Below are 14,275 nucleotides of genomic sequence, written 5' to 3'. Positions count from 1 at the left end.
TTACCCGCCATATTTACATGGTCACTCATCAACTTGACAGATTATACAACTGAGAATATAAAACAGTAAAATTCAGCCTAAAAACATTTAGCAGCAGTAAAACTAGCAGCTCGGGCCTTAAACACTTTTTTTAAAAAAACGCCACAGGATTGTTTAAAAGGCCTGGGTGAATATCACCAACAAGATGATAAAAAAGGTGTCAGGCAAGCCTCTCTGGAGTTGCCATTAATTATTATTATTATTATTTATTTATATAGCACCATCAATGTACATGGTGCTGTACAGAGTAAAACAGTAAATAGCAAGACCCTGCCGCATAGGCTTACAATCTAATAAAATCATAGTAAAACAATAAGGAGGGGAAGAGAATGCAAACAGGTACAGGGTAGGGTAAGCAGGCACAGGGTAGGGAAAAACTAACATTAAATAGTAGGGGTGCCAACACCAAAAGGGACCTCTCGCTAGTAGTCAGCCACCCTACTATACTTGGTGGGGGCACAACAGAGCAACGTGTGAGAAATTGATAGAGAAAGGGTGGGGTTTGCAGAAGGGTTGTCCAAATTGAAGTGTAAACTTGGTGGGCTGAGTTTGGACAGGGACACTGCTGAAAGGCCAAATCCCCTGTCTGTCAAGTGGTCTGGAAGAGGCCTACACCTCCCTTTTTAAGCTGGTGCTACTAATGCTACTGAAGTAACTGTGGAGTCCAAGCCAAGATGAATTTGAGCAACTTTATCCTCAGTGTCTTGTAAATGCATGCTACCACAGTTTCTAATAAATCTATCTCTGGCTCAGATTGCAAAAGGTCCCACACTCTTAGTGTGGGACCTTTTGCAGTCTTCAAATACTTAAAAGGTTGTCGCACAGAGGAGGGCCAGGATCTCTTCTCCATCATCCCAGACTGCAGGACACAGAATAATGGGCTCAAGTTACAAGAAGCCAGATTCCGGCATCAGGAAAAACTTCCTGTTAGAGCAGTACAACAATGGAACCAGTTACCTAGGAAGGTTGTGGGCTCTCCCACACTAGAGGCATTCAAGAGGTAGCTGGACAACCATCTGTCGCGTATGCTTTGAGGTGGATTCCTGCATTGAGCAGGGGGTTGGACCTGATGGCCTTACAGGCTCCTTCCAACTCTACTATTCTAGGATTCTACTCAGAAAAGCTCCACCGGGTGACACCGAGAGGATGAAATGGTGGAAAAGAACGGAAGGTACAAACTCTGTGTTGGTGCCTATCCAGACAGGAGGCCTGGAGAGAAAGACTAACTTTTATAAACCACCACTACCCCCTCTCCTCAAATTTTCAGTGTATGCTGATGCTGCACTAAATACCACAAGGCATAGCTGGAAGAAACTATATCCTCACAAGCTCCCCAACTCATTAACAGCCCCCTCATCCACAATTAAATTAGGAATGCCTTTTTTTACATAGTTTTGACAGCCCTGGCATTGAGTAGCAGCACCAGCAGGCCAGACGAGGCTGATAAGACTATCAGAAACCTTCCAACTGGGGAAGGAGGAACAGAAGTATATCAGCAAAGAAAGGGATCCTCCCAGGAGCTTATTGGCAAGCTGTCATGAGATGCAAAACAATAAAGAGGTCTGCTGTGTAATCAACAAATAAACATGTCTTCACACCTGATGGGAGTGTGAATGCTAGGAGCTATCCTCTAAGATTCATTAGCCTAACAAAACTAGGCATTTGCCTTTCATCTAAAACTGGACAATTTCCCCACAGGGAAATTTACATCTGGGAGAGTCTTTTTGGAGAGGCTTCTGGCACCTCCCAGCTCCCTCACTTCTGCTCGCTTGACCCTGTGGTGGATTCTGGGATCTGTCAACTGCAATGTCCACTCCCCCTCCAACAGAGGCTGGGGTCCCAGGAGTGGGGGGGGGGAAATGATCTCTGAGACTTCAATATCCTGTCCAATAAGCTTCTGGGAAGATTCATCCTTGACTCCTGAAGAGTTTTGGAGAAACTCCTATTTTGGCTGATATACTTCTGATCTTTTTTCTTCAGATCCTGAGCATGATTCAGCTCCCAAAATACCTTTCCATACAATAGGGAGAATGGGCCTGATCCTGACAATGTCAATTCTCAGCAATCCCAAGATAAAGAAAAATATTTTATTAATGGAAGTAAAAGTAAAAACCATACTTTTAAATGTAGCTTTTAATTTATGTGGAGAGGTCTTAAAGTTATCCAAAGTGGAGCTTGAATAGATTTTACAGCTCCTTTTATCCTCTTAGTATGTTGCATTGAAATTGGAACATCCTCACATTTTTAAAAAATCATTTTGATTATTCACCGATGCAATTTCTAGTGGTTCCATTGTGCCCACATTGGTAAGGGATAGGATTTCCACTGCGCAGAAGACTTGGAATGCACGTTGGAGGCCATTATTTAAATGCCTTTACCGAATGAATGCAAACCCATCACCTCTCAAGGTAATATGTTCTATAGATGAACAGTCTTTAGGAAGCTTCTCCTAACATTAGCTGAAATCTGCTTTCCAAAAAACTATCACCCATTATTTCTTTTCCTGCCCTATGGGGCAACAAGGGAACAACTCTCCTTCATTTTCTGCATGACAGCCCTTTGAATATTGGAAAAACATTGCCTCCCCTTAAGCTTCCCTTTCTCAGCTGTTTCAACCATTCCTCACAATATTTGGTTTTCAGACCTCTCACAATCTGTCAACATTTTCTGGACAAAATTCAGTTTGGCAATGTCTTTCTTAAAATGCAGTGCTCAGAACTGGATACAGTACTCCAGATTTGGTCTGATTAACAGAACAATTACTTCCCATGATCTGGACACAATGCTTCTGCTAGTGAGCAAATAACTGTACAAGCTGTTTAGCAGGCATGTTGCACTGCTGACTCATGGTTTATTTGTGAACCACAAAGAAACCTAGATATTTTTAAAATTACTGCTGCTAAGCCAGGATTTCCACTGCACAGGAGAATGACAGTGGTGTTCATTTTCTGGTACCTAAATGTAAGACTTTACATTCAACTTTGTTGAATGTCATCTTACTAGTTTTGGCCCAGGGTTCCAACTTGACAAGATCCTTTTAAATCTTGATTTTGTTTCGTTGTGTTGGCAATCCCTCCTACCTTTGTGTTATTTGAAAAGCATTCTCTCCACCACTTGCTGAAGGTGAAAGAAAGTTGTTAATATCAAAGATGAACTGCATCCAAGAGTAATGAAGGAGCTAGCAGAAGAACTCTCAGAACCTTTGTCTATTATCTTTGCAAAATCATGGAAAACGGGTGAGGTGCCGGACGACTGGAGGAGGGCTAACGTTGTCCCTATCTTCAAAAAGGGCAAAAAGTAGGAACCTGGGAACTACAGACCAGTCAGTCTGACATCCATCCCTGGGAAAATTCTGGAGCAGATTATAAAGAAGTCAATCTGTAAACACCTTGAAATCAATGCAGTGATTACTAGAAGCCAACATGGATTTGTCAGGAACAAATCCTGTCAGACTAATTTGATCTCATTTTTTAATAGGATAACCTCCCTTGTGGACTGTGGGAATGCTGTAGACGTCATATATCTTGACTTCAGCAAAGCTTTTGACAAAGTACCACATGACATTCTGATTAACAAACTAGCTAAAAGAGGGCTAGATGGAACAACTATTAGGTGGATCCACAGTTGGCTACAGAATCGGACTCAGAGTACTTATCAATGGAACCTTCTCAAACTGGGGAGAGGCAACGAGTGGGGTGCCGCAGGGCTCAGTCCTGGGCCCAGTGCTCTTCAACATTTTTATTAATGATTTGGACGAGGAGGTGCAGGGAACGCTGATCAAATTTGCAGATGACACCAAATTGGGTGGGATAGCTAATACCCTGGAAGACAGAAACAAACTTCAAAGTGATCTTGATAGGCTGGAGTGCTGGGCTGAAAACAACAGAATGAAATTTAATAGGGATAAATGCCAAGTTCTACATTTAGGGAATAGAAACCAAATGCACAGTTACAAGATGGGGGGCACTTAGCAATACTACAAAAGAGAAAGATCTTGGAATTGTTGTAGATCACAAGCTGAATATGAGCCAACAGTGTGATATGGCTGCAAGAAAGGCAAATGCTATTTTGGGCTGCATTAATAGAAGTATAGCTTCCAAATCACGTGAGGTACTGGTTCCTCTCTATTTGGCCCTGATTAGGCCTCATCTAGAGTATTGTGCCCAGTTTTGGGCTCCACAATTCAAGAAGGACGCAGACAAGCTGGAGCATGTGCAGAGGAGGGCAACGAGGATGATCAGGGTCTGGAACAAAGCCCTATGAAGAGAGACTGAAAGAACTGGGCATGTTTAGCCTGGAGAAGAGAAGATTGAGGGGAGACATGATAGCACTCTTCAAATACTTAAAAAAGGTTGTCACACAGAGGAGGGCCAGGATCTCTTCTCGATCCTCCCAGAGTGCAGGACACGGAATAACGGGCTCAAGTTAAAGGAAGCCAGATTCCGGCTGGATGTCAGGAAAAACTTCCTAACTGTTAGAGCAGTGCGACAGTGGAATCAGTTACCTAGGGAGGTTGTGGGCTCTCCCACACTAGAGGCATTCAAGAGGCAGCTGGACAACCATCTGTCAGGGATGCTTTAGGGTGGATTCCTGCATTGAACAGGGGGTTGGACTCGATGGCCTTGTAGGCCCCTTCCAACTCTGCTATTCTATGATTCTATGAGCTCTTCCATTTGCTCTGTCCTACTCCCCTGCCTAGAAGCACAGGAAGGGCTATTCCAGCTCTCTTTTGGCATATTGTGTTTTTTTGTTTTTGCTTTTAGGCATGAGGAAATACGTGCTTCTGTTTTAGGTTTTCAGATTTAAATATGTTATTGAGATACTGATGCTTTAAATTTAGAAGTTGTATCTTTATTGTATTGTTTGAATTTTGTATTTGTATTAATCTCTGTCAGTCACACAAAATGAATAAAGAGTCTTGTGGCACCTTAAAGACCAACCAATGTATTCACGTAAGCTAATGCCAGAATAAATTTGCTGGTCTTTTAGGTGCCCCAAGACTCTGTTGATTTTACCCTCATCCATGTCATTTATAAAAATGTAGAACAGCACAGGGATTAGGACAAAGCCTGGCAGCACTCCGCCCACACCCTCCCTCCCTCCAGGTTTCTGCAAAGACACAAAGAAGTGCTGGTTGGGGGGGGGGGGTACAGCTGCTCAGTCAGCTGTTGCTCCACCCAACAGTAATATTGTCCAGTCAACATTTTTCCATCTCCTCAACAGTAGTATTATGGGAAACCTTGTGGAATGCTTTGCTGAAATCAATATTACAGAATATCCACTGTATTCCTGTGAACTACCAGATGAGTAACTACTAAAAAAAAAGGGGGGGGGGAGAGACAGAATCTGGTATCACTTTTTTTTATATAAACTATGCTGGATCCTAGTAATCTATGCATTCTTCTCTAGATAATCATAGACTGACAGTTGAATGATCTGTTCTAGAACATTGCCAATAACAATGTCAAGGTAACTTGTTTGCAGGTTACCTTATCTGCAGTTCTCTTTTTGAAAAACTGGGATAACATTTGCCCATATGACAATTCACTCAGACTCTTTTACAGTCAGTGGCTCTGAAATAAGCTCCTTCAGCAGCCTTGGTGTAATTGTTCTGGCCGAGGAAACTTAAATTCATTTAAAGTAGTGGAGTGTTCTCTAAGCATCTCTTTACTTATGCTGTGCACCAAGTCCCTCCTTATATCATTTGTTCTATTTCTTCCAGGTAGAACACAATTCTCCTTGCAAAAGGCTCAGGCAAAATAGGAGTTGACTAATTCTGCCTTCTTACCATCACCTGTTATCACTACACTATTGTCCCCAAGCAGAGGACCTATCTCTTCCTTCTTCTAACTCCAAAATTGGCAAAGAGGCATTTTTTGTTGTTTTGAGATTCCTGCAGAAGCTCATGTGGCTGAGGATGTGTCAGAGGACCCTGTGTCAACAAGTATGACTGGCTGGAAAGTCTCCAGCAATCCTGGGTGGAGAGGTTGACTAGATCCAGAAACCATGGTCTGTGTGGCCAAAAGGGCGCCACCAAAATTACCTCTGCTCTCAGTTCCCTCATATGTCAAAGTACCTGCAGAAGCAACGGCAGGGGTAGAAAAGCAGAGAGGAACCCTGGAGACGACAAGAACATTTCTTCCTAATGTCTCTTGTCATATAGATGGGGGAGGTTTGGCATTTGGTGGTGTGGCAAAGAAATCTATGTCTGGCAACCTGAATCTTTGGATAATCTGATAATTTAATTAATTAATTAATTAATTACACTTATATACCGCCCCCATAGCCAGAGCTCTCTGGGTGGTTTACAGAAATTCTAAAATTGAGATAAAAACAAGTATACAAAATTTAAAATTCTAAAATGCAGAACATAAAAGACCACTGATCGAAGTGTCCATTCTGCTTTCTGCACTACCCTGCAACTTAACCAATTGGCCAGTCTTAAAGGAACTGCACTGGCTGCCTATACGCTTCCGGTTGGAACTCAAGGTGTTGGTAATGACGTTTAAAGCCCTAAATGGCTTGGGACCTCGATACTTGAGAGCGCGCCTCTCCTTATATATGCCTGCCCGAGACCTTAGATCTGTTGGAGGAGCCCTTCTCCACATCCCACCAATGCAACATATATGCTATGATGGGACAAAGGAGAGGGCTTTCTCTGCTGTGGCACCCCGACTGTGGAATGCCCTCCTCTTGGATGCCGGATTGGCGCCAACACTGATTTCATTTCGACACCAAGTAAAAACATGCTTTTTAACAAAGCCTTTGATGGTTAAACTCACTGGCATATTGTTTTAACTGCTTTTACTGCTTTTAAATTATATATTGTTTTAACTTGGTTCATGGTTTAATTTGTTTTTAACTTTGCATATTTATTGTTTTTTACTGTATGCTTTTAACTGTATGCCACTCTGAGATCTTAATGATATAGGGCAGGATATAAATGTTTTAAATAAATAAATAATAATAAATAGGTTGTATTTCCCTGCCAAATGCTCAGCCTTGATTGATGCCAGATTGTGTTCTGCCAATGTTAGAATCGCAAATGCCTCTAAGTGTAAAGGGTCTGATTTCAATCCTCCTTGCTTGCTCAAGACGCCTGGGCTCCCACATTGCCTGTCTAAATCAGAACATGGTGATTCTATATTTTGAATGGAAACTTCACATAACCAACTTGACAGCTCATAGATGCAGCAGGTTTATGCTCTTCATTGTCTCTGTTGCTGACCATGTCCCTGAGCCACTTGTCTCTCTGTGTGAGCTCCCCAACCAAAGAGGCTGGCAACTGTGATGACAACTTTGTTGTGGTTTGCCAGTGACATTCCATGCATCAGCTGGAAGGGCTCCAGCCATCAACTTAATACAGACTGGAGTTCCATGGGAATTCTCACTTTGACATGTTTCTTGCATGCTGTGTGACTCTGGAAGGGGTGAAGTAAGGGCTACAGAGGTTGAATGAGAATGCATGACCAACTCACTATGTCCTCACAGGGCACCATCAGGCCTAGAAGCTGTTCCAATGACATCAAGTCCATATGCTTTGTTTGTGCTGCTTCCTCCACATCAGGAGAATTTTGCTTTTTCTGTCCTCTGTGAGGAACATCCTAGAATCTGGGTGGGTGGGGGCGGAAACCCGCAAAGTGTTCCAAGCGCTGTGTTGGTACTAATGAGCTCTTCTGTATCTTCACCATGAAGTCATGTGCTTGGAAACAGGCCAGAGTAGCCTGGACATCCTGAAATGCATGGCAACCCTTTTCTCTGGTTGAAGAGCAGATCAGTATGCTGTCTAGGTATGGATTCAGGTGAACCAATAATGGTGCTAGGATTTTTATGAACACCCAAGGAGCAGTTGTTGTTTTGATGGTAAACAAAACACAGGGACTTCTGGCAAGTATAGTTAGGCCTTCAACAGCTCTACTGAAGCAAAAAAAAAAAAAAAAAGTTTTCCGTCAGGGCGACTATTATCAACTTCAATGTCTCAATTTTGAAGTGTCATTTTTCAAATGAATTTGTTGAGCAATCTTAAATTCAATATGGTTCTGGTATCAACATTTCTCTCGCAAAATCATGGAAATATTTGAGTAGACTCCCAATCTTCCCTGTCCCAGTGGGACTGGTTTGACTGCCTGAATGTCCAGCAGATGTTGAATGGCCAGTTTGAAAACTTGATGTTTCTTTGGTTTCCTGGACTTAGGAGTGTTCTTTCAAAGGCAAGCAAATTCCATGGCATACTCCTGTGAAACTGACACCAATGTCCAAATGTCTGTCATTGCTGATGACCATTGATGAGCAAACTGGAGAAGTCTACCTCCGATAGGATCTCTGGCATCAGGAGGTATGTAGCTTCTTTGCCTCTTTGCCAGGGAGCCCAGGCCCATGTCCAAGCTGCACAGCCATGAGTTTCTGTGAGCTACCACATTAGCTACTGTAGCACTAGATTGAGCTTGAACTGCATTCATGGATGAATCTGCCAAGAGTCCTGCTGTGTAATCCGTCCTTCACAGGTTTGGGAATGGAGCAAACTCTTCCAGATCTTGTGCCCATATATAAACTCCCTTAGCAAATATAGCATTTGTTGCTGTTGCTCTAAAACCCAATGCAGAGGCTTCAAATTCCTTGTGGAGCACAGCCTCTATGCCATTATCACATGGATCCCATGGCTCACCTTCTCCATATGCTGCTACAGGTGTGTCCACCAGAGGCAACTTGAGCTGTTCCATACCTTCCTGGGGGAGTGTGTACAGTTAGTTAATTGGTTGGAAGGCTTACTTTTGGCAGATGTGTCCCACCCTGCCTTACATATCTTCCTAAAGAAGGAGGGAAAAGGGACTGTACTGGGCTTTTCATCTTTCTGGGGAAACACTGCCCTAGATCCCAATTGAGATGGGGTATTCCCTCCTTCTGTCACTATTTTCTTATCCCCAGTGAGCTGTATTGGCTATTTGAGTGGCTATGTCTGTGTCTTTTCTTGCCCTTATGGGGCTTTTTGAGGGCTAGGAGACTTGCAGGAGGAATCCCTACTTGCACCTTGCCCAGGTGTCATAGCCCCTGCACTTCTTTCAAGACTTAGCTGCTGCTTGTTGAGGCTGCCAAGTCAAGCACACTGTGGAACGGCCCACTCTTCATCTCCTTCCCGCTGTGTGGAGAAGGAAGGAGATGCTGAGTCCAGCACCAGTCCAGCTGCAAAAGATCGTGGCAGTGCCCAGCCTTCTAAAGGGCAGGAAAACGTGCCCTATTGTAGCCTCACAGGCCAAATAGTGGGGAACTTGTGCATGCTGAGCTCCCCTGAGGCCCTGATCTAATGCCAGTTGGCAGGGCCAGTCTGGGAGAACAGATATACTACTCCCTCTGGAGGAGATAGGCAAGATGTTGGCATTGCTTACAGAAGGAAAAGGACAGTTTAATCCCGAAGGATAAAATATTGGAATGCCCTCTGTGAGTCCTGGGAAGTAATTGTATACAGATGGCTTTCAACCATAAGGCCTTCTTGAGTAAAGACAGGTTGCTTACCTGTAACTGTAGTTCTTTGAGTGGTCATCTGTGCAGCCACTCATATGGGCTCCGCGCCTGCGCAAGGCCAGCTTCGGAAACTTCTCTAGCTGAAAGTCTTTTAGGCGGGAACCCCTTCCCCACCATCCACTGAGCATGCTCAGGGGTTCCCGCCTAATCCCCTCAGTTCCTGAAACTGCCTAAACAGTCTCACTGAGGTGAACCACCAGGTAATCAAAAAATGACACCATAGTGGGGACGGTGGGAGGGTTGTGTGACTGCACAGATGACCACTCGAAGAACTACAGTTACAAGTAAGCAACCTGTCTTTCTTCTTCGTGGTCTCTGTGCATCACACATATGGGTGAATAACAAGCTGACTACCCGGAGGTGGGTAGTGTCAGGTGATGGATGAAAATTCAACGGATTGCCGATAAGACAGCACGCCCAAAGGCACAGTCTCTACGCGCTCTGATGTCCAGACGGTAGTGACTGGCAAAAGTCAGAGGTGTCGACCAGGTATCCGCTTTGCAGAGGTCCGGTATGGCAATACCTCTTTCAAAAGCTGTAGCAGTGGCCCCTCCTCTGGTGGAGTGAGAGCGCACTTTCCCCTTCAGCGGGGGGCCAGCAAGTTCATAGGCTAATTTAATAGTCTGAAAAACCCAGCAGATATTCTCTGCAGAGATACTTGGAGTCCCTTTTGTTTGACCCATAACAAACAAAAAATCTTAGGGATCTCCAGAGAGTCACAGTTCTGTTCAGCGTATGTAGTGTCGACTCAAGAAGAGTTGTCGGCTCAAGGAAAAAGCTTGGCAGAGTAAAATCCTGCCCAAGGTGAAAGGAGAAACAACCTTTGGAAGAAGCTGGGTCCGGTCTAAGGACCACTTTGTCAGCATGAAAAACCGTATAAGGTGAGTCCATACGGAGTGCCGCTAACTCTGATGCACGTCTAGCAGACGTTATGGCAACAAGGAATACCACCTTAAAGTCGGTAAACACAAATCTGTCTTTGCCAACGGTTCGAAAGGCTTGGCAGACAGTGCTTTGAGCACCACGGAAAGGATCCATTGCGAAACAAAGGAACGAAGGGTGGAACTCTTATCTTTCATCCCTTTCATAAAGCGCTTAACCAGTGGATGAGTGAAGACCGAACAGCCCTGAATCCATAAATGTGACGCAGAAATCGCTGCCAGATAAACTCTAAGTGAGGAAACTTAAGGCCTCTTTTAACAAGGAAAAAGGAAAGTGAGGATGGTGGAAATAGGCTCTGAAAGGGGTTTCTCATTCCTGCTTAGTGCAAAGGAGGAATGAGCTTCCCATTTGGTAGCATATGACTTGTTTCTTAGCCGCTAGAATTATGTCCCATATATCAGGGGGTAAGGATTGACAGTCTAACATTGTGGTTTCTACTATGAGGTCCAGAGAGCTCAATAAATTGAGGATTACTCCCACTGCCTTCGATAGCATCCTCTTCTAAGATGCTACTAGAAGCCAGTTGTCTAAATATAGGTAGACTTTCACCCTGTGTAGGCAATGAACTGCCATATATTTTGCAAACATTCGGTGGGCTGTGCTTAGGTCCAATAGACGCACCCAAACTGGGACATATCGGTACCTATGATAAACCCAAGGTACCTGTGGCGAGTGTTCTGAATGGCTATATGGAAGTATGCATACTTTATGTGTATGGGGCAAAACATACTCCCTTCTGAGAAGCAGCATTAAGAAGGACAGTGTGTCATCTGTAATTTGCTGGTTCTGATGCAGGAAACGAGATGAGCAATGAGATTGAACAATCCTTCACCCTCGAATGGTAAATCATCAATCTAGTTCACAGAGTGAGACCTGCTAATCATAGGTATGCATGCGAAGCGCCAGAGCGCACACCATCGCTCTCAACTCACAGTGAAGTGACGGGTCATGTTAAGTTGCTGACAAGAGGAAAAGTTGTATCTGGACATCATAACTAGATAGTGTATGACTCTGGGGCCCAAAGCAGATGAATATGTTCTGAAAACTCCCCTTGGGGCTAACAGAACTAATATAGAATTGGAACATGGGTGCATAAAGAAAAGGAAAAAAAAACATGTCCATTACTGGACCTTTTGTAAAGATTCTGCACTTTCCAATGTCAGGGCCATCAAGAAGGGCCCTTCCAGGAATTTTTAACTGTCAGAAGCAGTGTTGGGAGGAAAAATATCGACACTAGAGTTGGCTTCTGAGTACATACAGCATGAGATACAAAATCCTGCAATTTATTTACCTAGTTATGTGTCTCAATACCAAGCCTGGTCATCCTCAATGACCGGGAAGTGGTATAAGTCCTCCAAAGGAGGTTCTGCCCTGTGTAGGTGATGCAGAAGAGAGCAATGTTGAGACCGACTGATAGTCCTCAAAGGACTGAAGGGAATCAGGTCTATTCTTATGCTCTAACTCATCTTCCCCAAGTTGATCTCCTGATGTCCCATGGAATGGGGGTGGAATGGGGAAGAGCTAAGTAATTGTACTGATGCATTGTGGCTGTAACAGCTGAGCCCTGTTTATCGGTTGCAATGACAGTGATCTCGGTTGTACGTATCCCCATCACGGTACTGAAGCCAGTATCCATGCTTGTATGGTATTCTCAGGAGACGTGGCCCATTTAACATTGTGTCCCCTCCTCTTCCAAGGGAGGGCCCCCCCCAAAAAATGATGACATCAGACATCATGGTAATAAAACACTCTCCATTGAAAGCAAAGCACTCAGAGCGTAGAGACTCTGGAATGGGGACCTTGCAATTGGTGGTTAGCCTGCAAGGTATACACTGCCTGATGTGGTGGACCGATGTCCATTGGCTTTGGAGGGGAGAGATATTACATCTCACCCTCTGACATTGAAGCTACATGCGAAATGCCTTCTTGGTATCAAGAGTCTCAGCGTTTGTACCAAAGAAGCTATTAATGTTATTGCCAATCTCGGTATCAAGGGTTCCAGCCTTGGTACCGAAAAAACCAGTTATGTTATTATCATTTTCAGTACCAAAAATTCCAACCTTGGTATCAAAAAAGCCAGTAATGTTATTGCCAGTCTCAGCATTAAGAATTCCAGCGTCTGTATTGAAGATGCTAGTTATGTAATTGCCACTCTTGGTATCGAGGGCTCCAGTCTGTACCGAAGAAGCTATATTGTTGCCAGTCTCATTCTCGGTACCGAAGAAGCTAGTTATATTGTTGCCAGTCTCGGTACCGAGAGGTTTCAGGCTAGGCACTGAAGAAGCTAGTTATATTGTTGCAAGTCTCGGTACCGAGAGATTTCAGGCTAGACACTGAAAAAGCTAGTTATATTGTTGCTAGTCTCGGTACCGAGAGGTTTCAGGCTAGGCACTGAAAAAGCTAGTTATATTGTTGCAAGACTCGGTATTGAGAGGTTCAGTGTACTGAAGAAGCTACTTATTATTGCTACCGAGGAGGCCAGCCATGGGGACTCTAACAGTAGTGGTTAGATCTGGCTTCCATCGAACGGCAGGTCCTCTATGCGGGTGCGTGCCTGTTGGGACAGCCCTGCGGACCTTAGCTACGCATGCCTTCGTAGTGCAATGGAAACTACCATGGCTTTGAGGCGCAGTCCGTAGCATGGCGTGCTGTATTAACCTATTGTCGAGAAAGTCTCATAGCCTCAGTACAAAAACATCTGCCAGTTCCCTTTGGTCATCTGGCAAGAATCCGGAGAGAGATGTAATCTCCTCCCATAAAGAGAGCTTATGTTTTGCCATTGTGGCTTGGTAATTATGCACATGAAGGGATAAAGCTGTAGAAAAGTATACTCTTCTCCTCAGGCCGTGCAACCTATGGCCTTCTTTGTCCACTGGTGCATTATTTGAGTATTATTGAGTTAGGTTTTGGGTGTGTAAATAGGAAAGGGACAATTTAATTCTGCATCTTATAAATATATGTTGTCTAGCCTCAACGTTGTGGCATAGAGGAGGGCAGCTTCCATGATTGTTGCGCTGTGTGCAGCAGCACAGGCAAATATAGAATAGCCACTGGCGTTGGTGACCCACAGTATACATCATCGTAAACTGGGTCATTAAATTTCTCTATAGCTTGGGATATTTGAGTCCGTAGGGACGTTGCCATTCTTTGTACCTGATCAGTAAAGTTTGCTAAGTCATCTGAAGGGGACACCACGTCTGCAGTGACCACGAGGTCATCTGGTGGTGATGTATCTTGTGGAGTCCGATTGGTAATCCTCCTCCGATGGAACATCCAGTCCCATGTCTGATGTAGGCAATGTCTGCAATGTTTGTGATGGTACCGAGTGGTTGGTACTGCGGTTTGCGTTGGTTGCGGAGCGCGCCTCGGTACCGATGGTAGAGGCGGCAGTGGCATGGCCATGACATCCTCTGGGAGAGGTGGATGGGAGATCGTCGGAGGGTGGTTGTGGGTACTGATAATAGTAATCTAGGTGCCTTCTGTGTCTCCAATCCTCGTAATAATACAGAGGATACTGGGGAGGTTGCCAATCAGCGTAATAATCCCGCATTCTTGGAGGGGACATAGGTCGTTCGCCATGGGTGGCATACTGGCGACCTGAATGAGTTAAAACTGGTGAATGGTCCCGGGCTTAACCATAAGGCGACGCGTGTCGGTATCGACTGACGGTTGCTGTGGCATTTATCAGTACCGACATCTGTTGGTATCGATGGGTTGTGGCTCTTCTCGGTATCGAGGGGAAAAAGGGCCCCGATCAGCCGAGGTATTATCCATG

General features: G+C 44.4%; 1 protein-coding gene across 2 annotated transcripts in view; it reads right to left on the bottom strand.

The window, feature by feature from the left end:
• The window catches only part of HTT (huntingtin), a 454,111-nt gene that overhangs the window by 118,187 nt on the left and 321,649 nt on the right, over window positions 1–14,275 (bottom strand). The gene's annotated exons all lie outside the window — the stretch shown is intronic.

This window comes from Elgaria multicarinata, chromosome 10, assembly GCF_023053635.1.
Source record: "Elgaria multicarinata webbii isolate HBS135686 ecotype San Diego chromosome 10, rElgMul1.1.pri, whole genome shotgun sequence".
NCBI classification, from domain to species: Eukaryota; Metazoa; Chordata; class Lepidosauria; order Squamata; family Anguidae; genus Elgaria; species Elgaria multicarinata.
Note: the sequence above shows the minus strand (reverse complement) of the source record. Positions and strands in the feature narration are given on the sequence as shown.